Below are 12631 nucleotides of genomic sequence, written 5' to 3' on the forward strand. Positions count from 1 at the left end.
GTTTGTTTTTGATGCTGTTAATTTTTAGTTGTTAGATACTCCGTGACAATCCGAAGACTGTTCTTACTTAAACTAAGGAAACTCTCGGTCGCGTAAGATCTGAGAAACTTTCTCGAGTGTCTCAGACCTATTTGAGAACTCCCGTTCCAGGTGTCGGATGAAGTCTTCTAGGTTCCTAAGACATCTGGAAGACTTCCTGAGGACAATTTGTTCAGCTTCTCTAAGCATTCTTTGACCAATTTCGAATTGATGGTTACTGAGTTGATCGCTTTTAGAGCTGCTTGATTATCTGTAGCTGTAGAGCTGCTAGCTTTACTGCTCCATAGGCAATCATGGGTCTTACTATCATGGTATACATCCAGCACAAAATGTTTATCTATTTGCGGCCAGTCTTCTGCGTATCATGGGAGCCTTTGTGGTTTTGCTTGTAATATTCTTAAAATACCTGTTCCAGGGAAGTTTACTGTCCAGCGTTATTCCAAAATATTTGACAGAATACCCATAGTTAATTTGAAATTTTGATAAGGGTTGTCTCACTTGGTGTATACGTACATATTACCAAAATATCAGTTTACTGCCAAGCGACTGCCGATAACTACGAAAAAGACTGCGTATGTCTGCCATATAATTATAGTCGACTGATGCCAACGACTTCCCAGAAAATGTACAGGGTGTCCCACTAAGAATAGGTCTCGGCTGTATCTCGGAAAGTATTAGCAGTAGGTCCTGCGAAAAAAAAAACAACCAACCAAACTAAAGAGGCTATGAGCAATTGCTGGAAATTATTATCAAGTTTGTAGAACGGACGCTAGAGGGCACAACTGCTATAAAAAAATAAGAACAAAGTTTGTACACAATTTTGCCTAGATAACGGGTAATATAAATAATAGCTTCATAATCTTCAGTAAATTTTGAACATTTTTTTAGAACCATTTTCCAGTATCTGCCAAAATAAAAGTGGTGGGGGAAGGTTAGATCTATTTTTATTTAAATATTAATAACACCGGATTGGATGGACAGAATCCAACAAGCGGGGGCTCGTTTAATAGAGCGTTTATTACTCTATATTATACAGTATAAACAATAATAATAATCTTTGAATGTAGACGCTAGGAGGCGCTGTTTTACAATTGAACAAACATTGCTCGTTCTGTCAAAAAAATTAAATGCAATAGTATATGTATTTTAGCTGATATCAAAGAGTAATAAAAGCTTAAAAAGTCAGCGAAAACCGAATCTTGATATCCTCTTTCAAACCGAAGATTTTAATAAAATTATAATAAATACGAAAAATAAGCCCTTAATTAGCTTATTTTTATAACAGGGTTACAGTAGCTAGGGGTCGTCAATTTCTTGACAACTTCTTGATCAAGACAAGAAATGATTTTTGGTTTTCAAGACAAGACAAGAAATTACTTCTCAAGATCAAGATTTCTTGACAAGAAATCAAGAAAATCTTGAAATTTCTTGAAATATAAAATAAAAAGAAATACTCATTTACTTAGGTATTTGTATATTATATGAATATCCATTAATTGATGGATAAAAAAATTATTAAGCAAAAAATATTTGTACGAAGCGGCACTTTGTCGGATGTCACTTTGTCCAATGTCCAAAGTTGACATAAGTACTTCCAAAGTCGGATGTCCAAAGTTGGCATACTGTGGGCCAAATTACATTGGAACCTGTTTTAATGCCTAATAATTTTTTAATTTTTAAATGTTTTTTTATAATTTTTTGGATATGTTATGGCCTATGATATTAGAACAAAAAAAAACTTTGCAAAGCGGGTCTACTAGTGCCATACAGACTTTTTGAATTAATGTAAAATTTTTAAAATAAAAAAAAATAATACATTTTAATGTACGCCACTGAAGTAGAGTAGTTTTTATCATTGTTGTTTTGACTGTTTTTATCTGTGCTAGTATTATCATCGTTACTACTGTCAAAGTCACTAATTAAACTTCTACGTCCAGGTGCATGAGGTGGTAGGTATTCTGAACCAGATTCGATTACGAATGGCTCAGATTTGCTGGTCAACGAACCATCACAATCACTCGTTCTAATTTCTAATGTTTGATAATAATAATAATAATTATCAAAATTATGTAAAGCTGGTGATTTTGGCTGTAGTATTGTTTTACTGTAGTATAATGAGCCCAAAGTTTTTGAATTTTTTGAAAATTAGATGCCTGACCCTCGATTTTACGCATAAAGCATAAACATCACATTAACCAATCTCACTGCGACTTTTAAACAGGGGTTTCCCCTTTAATTAACCAATTTTAAACGGGGGTTTCCCTTTTGTCAAGATATCAAGAAATTTCAAGATTTCTTGAATCAAGACAAGAAATCAACTCTCAAGAAATGGTCAAGGCAAGATTTTTTTTAATTCTTGAAAATATTTCAAGACAAGACAAGAAATTGCTTGTCAAGACAAGATTTCTTGTCTTGCCGATCCCTAACAGTAGCCCTCTTGATTATGACCATTATAATAAAAAATAAGATAGAAACAATTAGTTTATTCTAAAATCGACAATATACCAGAATACCATAATGCCAGATGTATTAATATCTAATAATTAAGATATTAATAACAGTGAATAAGAAGCGACGCCTCAGTGAATTCATGGTAAGCTTTGGAAATAAATTGCTTTTGATGTAATAGTATAAAAGTCAAAGTGTTATTAGATCAACATTTTGTTAGTCTTAGCAGCGTCTTTTCTCTTTTGAAGGAAGGAATTTTTATAAAATCAATCAAAAAATTAAACACGCTGCTAAGTCTATCAAAATGTTGATATAATAATATTTTGATGTTTAAACTATCTATTTAAAAGCAACTTTTTTCCAAAGCCTACCATGAATTCACTAAGGCGTCGTTTCTTGTTCACTCTCATTGATATCTTAATTATTAGATATCACTACACCTAGTATTATGATATTCTGGTACATTGTCAATTTTTTTAATAAAATAATGTTTTTTATCTTATTTTTTATTAGAATGGTCATAATCAAGAGGGCTAGTGATATCTTGTTAGAAAAATTAGGTAATTAAGGGCTTATTTTTTCGTATTTCTTATAATTTTGCTAATCTCTTCGGTTTGAAAAAAGATATTAAGATGTGGTTTTCGCCGACTTTTTAAGCTTTTATTACTTTTTAGTATTAGCTAACATTACATACACTATCGCATTTATTTGTTTTTGAAAAAACGCGTAATCTTTGTTGTAATTTTTGTAATTGTAAGACAGCGCCTCCTTGCGTCTACGTTTAAAAGCTTATTTTTATTGTTTATGTGGTATAATATAGAGTAAGAAACACTCTTTTAAACGAGCCCTCGCTTGTTGGATTCCGATCATCCAGTCTGGAGTTATTAACATTTAAATAAAAAGAGCTTTATTTTAGCAGACTGGGGAAAATGGAACAAAAAAGATCCTAAATTTACTGAAGATTATGAAGCTGTTATTTATAGTATACATCGTATCTAGGCTTAAACAAAACTTGATCTTTGTATTTCTGTGATTTGGCACAACGAAACAATAGCTTCATTAGATATCACAAACATTTATTGTAAAGTAAATACTTCGAAATTTTATATTAAACCGCATTTGAAATTAGTGGGTATTTTACGAAAATTGGCGAATACTGAAAATATTACTGTATAAAATCTATTGAGATGTACTTACTGTCTATTAATGCTAATGACCACGGCGCAGCGCGGCGGATGAGATTAGATATCTGAAGCATCAAAGTCGATTTAGAGACTCTCTAACATAGTAGGCTATTAGAAGTTAAGGTTAAAGTTCGGAGTTCGCATAACCACATAATTTCCCCCGTGATTAGACTTAAGTAAAACGATAATTTCAGCAAAATAAAACACTAATTTGCTACAATACACCAAAACACTTTACTTTTAAAACTGGAGGCGAAACGATCATCATATTTTTAACAAAACCTAATTTTTACGTATATTTATGAAAAGCGCAATATACTTTTAAGAGGATGCCAAACAAATAGAGGCTGCCACGGTTTAAAGTTTTTTCTTATTACTTTATACGGGTCCGGCAACAATGCGTCGGATATTTGTAGCTCCTATAATAATAACGAAAAAACTTTTTTGGAAATTTTGGATAAGTGCAAACCTAAAGTATGCATAGGGTGTATTTCACGTGAGATGTCGTATTTTTGTGAGATGTCATGTAAAACCAAGTCAGTGTATTTTACTTAGTCTCTCTTTAAGCACCTATTCAACAATTTTGATACAAATTGTTAGTATCAATATTAGTCATCTTTAGTTATATAATAATTATAATGACCTGGGCAATTGCATGCACGGCACCATAATTATAAAAAAGGATAATCTACTATTTCGATTACTAAGTAAATCTAATAAACGGTGCACTTAAGAATAAAGTTTTTTAATTACTATAGAATATCATATCGTGCAATTACCAAATTATATCTATATAATTACTATAGAAATAAAGATGACTAATATTGATACTAACAATTTATATCAAAATTGTTGAATAGGTGCTTAAAGAGAGACTAAATAAAATAAACTGGCTTGGTTTTACATCAGATCTCACAACTTTTTATAGCGGAGGAATTGTGTTGCGAGACTTGGCATTTTTTTACGTTCTATGTTTTTGATATATATTTCTTACGGGATCTTTTTTACGATTTCTTTTTATAGGTTACTTTTTTTTGGATCATTCAAAGTAATATTAAAGAAGTTTGACTATAATTCATAAACTTTGAATTATCGTATAATTAATTAAGTCAGATAATATCAATTGAATTAATTCTAGTTTTCTAACGACTTGTATTTCCGACTTTCGTTATAACTGAAATTCTGGACTTGCAATCAATCGGCTGGCTCGTGAAGGATCTGGCCGCTAAGGGTGCCCTAAGATTAAAGGAATCAAATCTGTGGAACCAGACCAACTACGGTCACTCGAGGATATTGCCAGTGATAGGAAAAATCATGGTGCAGACGAGTCCACATCTGCTAGACCAGAAAACGGACTCTCCAAAAAAATGCTCACCAAACATGATTTTGGAGAAAAGATAAGGATTCGCATCCCGACAAGAGAAGAATGGGAAAGCAACCGAGTAATGAATACTCAAGGGATAGCAGTCTACACAGATGCTTCCGCAAATTCAGGGGGCACAGGTGTAGGCATCTTCTCAGAGAAACTAGACATCCGACGATCTTTGAGGCTATCGGATGGCTGTAATGTTCTACAAGCAAAGGTTTACGCCATAAAGGAAGCGGCTAGATGTATACGAGAGAAAATTGCTGATAGACCAATAGGGGATACTTATAGTGATATACTCTGACAGCTTGGCCGCTTTAAGAAGCATCACCATGCAATCAGTGAGATCGAAAACTGTGATGGAATGCCGAGAAGCACTGTCCTGGCTGCGTCGGGGCGGGGCTACTCTTTGCTGGGTGCCAGGCCACAGCAATGTGGTGGGCAATCAGGAAGCAGACAGACTCGCCAAAGACGGGGCCAGGGGAGAGGCCGTGGCAGATGACCCACCACTTGTGACGATCAACACACTGAAGGAGGCTATAGGAACTACCATCAAAGCCAAGCAGCAAGAAATGTGGCAACACCGTGAGGAATGCGCTACAGCTCGAAGACTATGGCCAGTGGTAGATAGCAAAAAGACAAAACAACTACTAGAGCACAAAAAGGACCTGTAGGCATAACTGTAGGTGTCGTCACTAGAAACTGTCCCACGGGGGTAAACCTCGTATGATAGAAAGTTTCCGACGACTACTACTGCAGAGAATGCGGAGAGGAAGAAGAAACCATAGAGCACGTGCTGTGCCACTGTCCGGCACTGGAATACCAACGCTTTAAAACTTTAGGGCAAGGTTTTTTGGGGGACTAGAGGAAGCAGCAGAAGCCAACATCAGCGACATCGGGAATTTTGCAAAGAGCTGGAAGTGCTTTAACACAAAGAAAGAATGAGAGGAAGGTTTGGTAAAACAATACAGGGGTATCGCAATGCGCCCAAGGCCTCTGAGTGAGGGATTAAATATGATCCCAAACCCCAGCAACCTAACCTAACCTAACCTATAACTCAAATATCAACTTTAAAAATGTTCAATTCATAATTTTACCAATGCTTATTCAAAATTATTTTTTGTGTCATTTTTGCACATATTTTATTTTTTATCTCGAAAACTATAAGAGATTAATCCTTGAATTATTGTTTAAGATATGTATTTAATATTTTACAATCAGAATATTAACGAAAATAAAATAAAAAAATACATGCAGACTCAAAACTAAACAGATGCAGCCTCGAACTCGGGCCTCCCGAGTTCGGCCTTCCGAACTAGCGGAATACTTTGCCGCCGCGCTATGAAGCCTTGGTCGAAATATGTTCAAGCCTAGCATTTAACATATTAAATTAAAAAAATAAATAGTAGTATAAAAAGTCTGACTAGAAAAAAATCATAATCCTTGTTGGATATATAAATAAAATCAGATGGAGACCGCAGCGTGTAAAAAAAAATTATATGAAACTCTGGGTATCTATATCTACCTAGCTATTCGTTAATCTTATATAGTATGTTTCAAGAAGTATACAAGATATACCTCTTGAAACTAGAATGTCTCTTGTTATGCGCTGTGCAATTTATTTCATTTCTTCTTAACATAAAAATATCTAAATATTTTTAAGCTTAAAGAAGTTTTTTACTTTAAATCTGTGAAAGATTTTAAACATAAAAAATATAATTTTTTTCAGCGACTATAATCCAATGACTTCTAAATCTATAATACGACTAATTTACTTTAGAAAACATCCAATTAGATGATTTATAAGCTTAAGAAAATTAAAACCGGTACATAGTTTTCTAAAATAATTTATAGATAAGAAAGCTGTATCTCATGTAAATATTAACATAGTATCGAGTTACAGAGCGTAACAAATTAAAGAAAATATACTTAGATATTTTTGTTACCATGTGTTTTTTATTCAAAGCTTTTGCTTGTAAAAATAAACGTACTCTAGAAAAAACAATACAAATTGTGTTATGCTGATTCAGAAACGCAAATATAATATTCAGTTTTTTTACCTAGACGGTTGCTTTCTATTTTATTACGTACATTTGAATGTACTAGAATTTTCTGGAACTCTATATGTAAATGTAAAATTATAATACTGACAATTATAAATGATTCAGTAAGTGAAGTTGAATTTTCTTTCATGAGAGGCAAATATAGCAGGTTACTGTTATGGAAATTTAATTCTACCAGAAAATTTAAATTTCTTACCTATTATTTTTTACTAATAATAAAAATACCAAAAGGTCTATTCATACATGACAGTCCATACAGTTCCGACAAAGAACAGTTTCAGTTTTGACAATAAATATATTTTTAATTTTAACTCCATTCCGACCCTTGTTTTACTGTTAGTATCATTTCAGTCTCGTTCTTAGCATTTCACTCTTCGTTCAGTTATAATTAAAATTCGTCATTCATATTTTTTCTTTTGGCTGACTTTTTTAGCAAAATCTCCTATTAAAAATATATTACTCGTGAAATTTTTCCCGAAATACTTTTGGAAGTTGACGGAAGTTCTCTACACACTACATACTCGTATTATATCCAGAAAATATTTTCATTATTCGCGGCGATTATTCGCCAACCTCGGCGAAAAACCCAAATCAGAGCGGAAATCACCTAGAGTTATAACAATACTGGATGAGAAAATATGAGATTTTTCTCTACATTACTCGCGAATTCCTCGACAAATCTAGAATTACGGTTCTACACTCATCATACATCTACTTCGTACTACTTTAAGAAGAAAGTACTTAAGATTAAACTTTGTGGTTGGCTTAGAAAGATAAGTAAACATACAATATGAAAAAATAGCATTGCTTTGCAGCTGATTGTAACATCACTATATTAAAATGCGTTGAAAAATAAATAACGGTGAACCTAGAAAGCACTTAAGCACCAGCCTATTGACATGGTCCAAGTGTCCTTGGACCAAGTACAATCGAATGCTGCTATATAAGTATACATACGTGGATGCATGATGAACTGATGATTGACTTGAATAAAACAATTAATCCTTCCAGCTTGACTTGAATAAAACAATTAATACGATACAAGTAGTGTACAAGTGAGACGGGTGCAGCATTATTATAAGTACAGTTATATGACAGCACCCAAGTACCACTTGGACCGTGTCAACCCGTATTTAAGCCTGGTTGACACGGTCAAAGTGTACTCTGATCGAATACCAACTGATTTAAAATTGGTTGATTGTGTGTGATTTAAAATCGGTTCAAGTGGCGTCCAAATGAGACGCGCGCAGCGTTAAAGTGAATTTCATCAAAGTGCCCTTTAACCTATTGTAAATACTGTAGCGCAGCGGATAAAGAACACTGTACCGTAGTTCTGCTTTTAGTCGACAGAGTCGGTGGTTGCCGGAGACAATGTTGCTAGAACTACTATCCGTAGATTTACGGATTTTGGGTACAGTACGTAATAATACGGATTTTCTATTATTATACAATTTAATATAATATTATATGATTAAACAATGAACGGCGTTAGAGTTGGCTTGGAAATAAAGATTGTTGTTATTTCATATGTAAAATATTACGGTAAGTGTCAATAATCGTCATTTCCAAACCAATTAAACGACTTTTTTCGATCGTACGAAATATTCAGTACCTATATAAGAATTTTTATTTTTGCTGTTTATTCTATGTTATAACAAGAATACATTTTCAATACATAAACGTCGATTTTTCATCCAAAAATATTTTCGACAAACGTATTACAGATATTACACATTTTAACATGGCAACACTGTCGCTTTTAGTTTCACACCGTCTTCGACATGCCTTCGCTGGCCGAATTAGACAAAATGAGTGTTCTATGCATTGGTCGCAGAAAGAGTTGTGGCTCTACCGTACAGTGCTTGAGACGTAAAGGCGCATTCTCACGACTCGTGTACTTGACAAACATTTGTAATTGGTATACAGGATATACATGGTGCGTCGGGCATCTGTACAGAATTTCTAAGTTATTTATTCTAGGAATTACGCCGCACTCCCGCCAGACCCTGTAGGCCAATAAAAAATATTTGCCAAGTACACGAGTCGTGAGAACGCGTCATAAGGGGAAATCAGATCAGCCTCGTTACGAATTTGTCTATTAATTTGCGTATCTTCCCAATTCTTTCAATCAACAATAATAACAAAACGTTATACAAAACTTAATAAAGTCCAAACAGACGATAGTGCAGAGCAATAGTGGCCATCCCATTTACAATTTTAAATTAAAAAAATATATCACGTGCTGTTTTGCGTATTTAATTAACACCATTCTTTTTGCAGACATTGTTTTATTAGCAGAAAGTTTTTGCAAATGGATAGAAGTGAATTATACATTAATACTGAAATAAATTAAAAAAATATCGTAATTATACTTTTTGTGCACATTAGTTTTTTCCTTATATTTCTTCTATACATATTATAAATATGTGTTAAAGTGTTAAACTCAAATGAGATTTAACTCAGATTATGGCAACATATAACGTGATGTTTATTAAAAATAAGCATAATTGTTTCAACAGATTTTTTAGAACATTCTAGGTTTACTTATTTCTTTCAAACACCCTCTACACTATTCGCAGAATACTTCGAAGCAGGTCAAGGGCGCGTTTTGTCACCTAACTTTGTCGCGTTTCGGCTTATCTCCGATTGTCTTCGGTTTGTCTTGTGTCTTACTTTCGTTTCTTAAAAGTGCTACCACGCTATTCGACTTCGGCCACCAAACATAAAATGTGTTCTGTCGTTTCTTCTTCAGCTTGATAAAATCTGTAAGTGGCTTTGTCTGTTGATCCCATCAGCTTTAGATGCCTATTAAGCTTAAAACAGGGTTGCCACCTATCCCGATTTTGTCGGGACAGTCCCGATTTTGATCCAAAAGTCCCGCGTCCCCACGAAGCCCTAATGTACCGATTTTTATTTGTTTAATAGCCACATTTTTATTGTACTAAATTGTAAAATTATAATAATTAATAATAAATAATATTGTAATAAAATAATTGTAAAATTTATTATTAAAAATACAGGTTTATTAATTTCTTGAATTTAAAAACAATTCTTTTTCACGAATTAATTAAAATCTTGGAAATTTTAGAATTAAAAGAAGTATATATTGATTATATTGATACTCTGTTTAATGAATATTCAACAATAAAAACTTGCGTAAAGGAAATTTGCCAAAAAGGATATAAAAATTATAGATAAAAAAATAAAGTATTTTTAAAACTAGAGTAAATTATATGCCTTCATTGTTGAGGGTTGTTATTTATATATTTTCACGTATGATGTTGAAGTAGACAGACGCTAGAAATAGATGTTCAGTTAAGCTCATTAAAACGGAACTTAAATGACAAGGCTCTTATTATTACAGCAACAAAAGAAATAAAAAATATGCAATACATTTGGGAGTTGGAACCTTTCGTGTTACAACCACAAAATAAAACACTAATTTACCGCAATACACCAGAACACTTTGCTTTTTACACTGTACGCCCGTTTCGCTAACAATAAATTTGAAGCTAACCATCAGTTTTCATCATCTGCTGATGATGGTAAGCTGGTTAACGAAACGCTCGTCCAGTGTTACAAGTAAAGTGTTTAATGGAAATGAGCGCACTTGTAGGGGTTAAGGCCTTTTGCTTGTGTATATTAAGTATGTTATATTTTAAAGCCTTTTGGTGTATTGTGAGGAATTAGTGTTTTATTTTGCCAAAAAATGTTCATTTAAAAATAATCAAATAAACTAATAAATCCAATTATACAAATTATACAGCAAATTGATTGTTTACTAATTTTGTTTTCAACTTTTAATTTTTTATTTTTATATAATTTTTTATAAATTATATAGAATAGTTTATATTTACAAAAAGGTATAAAATATCGTTTGAAAATCCGATGGGCACATAAAATGTTACATTTAAGAAAAAAGGTTGCACTAGTGCTGTCCCAATTTTTTAAATACAAAAGGTGGCAACCCTGGCTTATAATGCTCTATTAGTAGATCCTTGAACTTTCTTGCCTGTCTCCGCCTTTGGTGATTTTCTCCATCATTCTAGAGACTTGTTGGCCACCCGCGTTGGAACCGCAAAAGGATCTGACCCTATGAATGGCATCACGAGCTTGTTTAGCATTATGAACTTGTTCGTTACCCTTGTGACCGTCATGCCCCAGACCAACGTAAAACTGGTACGCTCATCCGATACCATCAGTCTAAAAGTGACTTCTGCAGAACCAAGTGCATTCGTTGTTGCTTGGCTATCTGTGAGGATAAAATTAAGACTTTAGTCAACAGTTCATTACCGACAAACCAAACTTCGAAGTGCAATACGTCGATGATAAAAAATTACCTATAAATTTGTCTCTAGGTGTTAAGTATTTTTAAGAAAATACAATATAAAGACCTAAAAACTAGAAAAAACAATTTAATTTTTGCTCTACATTTATTTTACCCTGCTTTTTCAACATTTCTATTTCTGTCATTTTAGGTTATATAGTTTACATTATAAATTATAATCAAATTATACTCGTTTCAATTAAACTAAATGGAAGTAAACTGAAAAAGAGAAAAATTTAGTTTTGAATAAATTACCTATATGAATAGTTACCATCTAGTCAACGTTTTGTAAAATGAATGGCTCTGGAATAAGCGAACAGAAGTAGTTAAAATGCTCTCGGCTCTATTTAATGATTTACGGTACAGAGATTTAATCTATTTTAGTGCCGTACCAAGTTGTTACGGCTTTGAATTTATACTTTATATCACTTAATATGCAAGATTTCGCAGAAAGTGCGATTTTTAGCGCTAGCCGATCTGAGTTTTCTATACTAGTTATATTAACGGGATATTTTTTTAATCATGATTTGTTCAAAATAGTATACCGGGTGCGTCTCAAAAGTGGCTCACCCCTATAACTTTTTTATTTTTTAGATAAAACAACGAGATTTGGTATGTTAGTATATGACATAAATTAGGATTGATTGACGTATTCAATTCAATTCTTTTTGGCCACTTCCTGTTTCACCGGAAATGACTACATCTTTTAATTTTTAAATGGCACCCTCGGATTTTGGCACCCCCCCCCCCATTTTTTACTTTATTTTATAGACAATGACACTCTGAATAGATTGACATATCATATGTCAACTTTTGACATTTTCGCTTAAAACCAAATTGTATTTTAAATTTAAATCTAGAGTGCCATGGTTGTGTTAAAAACACTAATTTTTGATCAAGACGCCTTGGAAAAATAGATTTGACCTCTAATGTTTTTAGTGCCTTCTCCTGGCCGTTTAAAAGATGCTCAAATCGTATTTTAATAATATCTCAATTTTTTCAAATGGAATGAGGGTGGCTCATTAGCATATTTGGAAAAAGCATTTTTTACGAATAATTTGATACCACACACTTGGTATTTCCAGTCAAATTGTTGTTATGAATCGCATGTTGCAATTTCAAATAGACCATATTCGAAAATGTCAAAAGTTGACATATGATATGTCATTCTATTCACAGTGTCATTTTTTATCGAATAAAGTAA

At 33.0% G+C, this 12631-nt stretch overlaps 1 protein-coding gene across 11 annotated transcripts in view; it reads left to right on the top strand.

Annotated features, from left to right (window-relative positions):
• LOC115886812 (glycine receptor subunit alpha-4) overlaps positions 1–12631 on the top strand; it is a 440445-nt gene that overhangs the window by 135808 nt on the left and 292006 nt on the right. The gene's annotated exons all lie outside the window — the stretch shown is intronic.

Source organism: Sitophilus oryzae, unplaced genomic scaffold (genome assembly GCF_002938485.1).
Source record: "Sitophilus oryzae breed Bouriz unplaced genomic scaffold, Soryzae_2.0 scaffold_499_pilon_pilon, whole genome shotgun sequence".
In the NCBI taxonomy this organism is placed as follows: domain Eukaryota; kingdom Metazoa; phylum Arthropoda; class Insecta; order Coleoptera; family Curculionidae; genus Sitophilus; species Sitophilus oryzae.